This window comes from Triticum aestivum, chromosome 7A (genome assembly GCF_018294505.1).
Source record: "Triticum aestivum cultivar Chinese Spring chromosome 7A, IWGSC CS RefSeq v2.1, whole genome shotgun sequence".
NCBI lineage: Eukaryota > Viridiplantae > Streptophyta > Magnoliopsida > Poales > Poaceae > Triticum > Triticum aestivum.
The window spans coordinates 85,475,478-85,476,102 of NC_057812.1; positions in this window are offsets into that span (position 1 = coordinate 85,475,478).

A 625-nucleotide genomic window follows, 5' to 3' on the forward strand; every position below is an offset into this window, starting at 1 on the left:
ATATAGCAAAGCCTTTAGTCCCGGTTTGTGGCACAACCCGGGACTAAAGGTGGGCATTAGTCCCGGTTGGTGCCACCAACTGGGACCAAAGGCCAATTTTCGGCAGCCCAAAGGGCGGGAAGCGGCAGCCTTTGGTCCCGGTTGGTGGCACCAACCGGGACTAAAGGGGGGCATTGGTCCCGATTGGTGCCACGAACCGTGACCAATGCCCCCTTTAGTCCCGGTTGGTGGCACCAACCGGGACCAATGCCCTTGTGCTGCCCGCGCCCAAAAGTTTAGTCCCACATCGCTAGCTGAAGGGCGCCGACACTGGTTTATAAGCACTGCTGTGCCTCTCCACTCGAGCTACTCTCTAATGCAGGCTTTCGGGCCTAAACTTGCTACTGCCTGTGGGCCTATTGGGCCTCTGCGGACCTGAATCCTGGCCCATGTAGGGTTTCTAGTCGTATTCAGGCCATGGAGGCCCAGTAGGTGGCATTTTTTGGTTTTTTCTTTTTTATTTCTACATTTTTTTGGTTTTTTATTTTTTTTATTTCTACTTAAAACTAAATACTTACAGTTTTTTAGTGATTTCTTTTTGATTTTAGGTCACAAAAATTATAAACTTTCTGTTACTACCATTAGT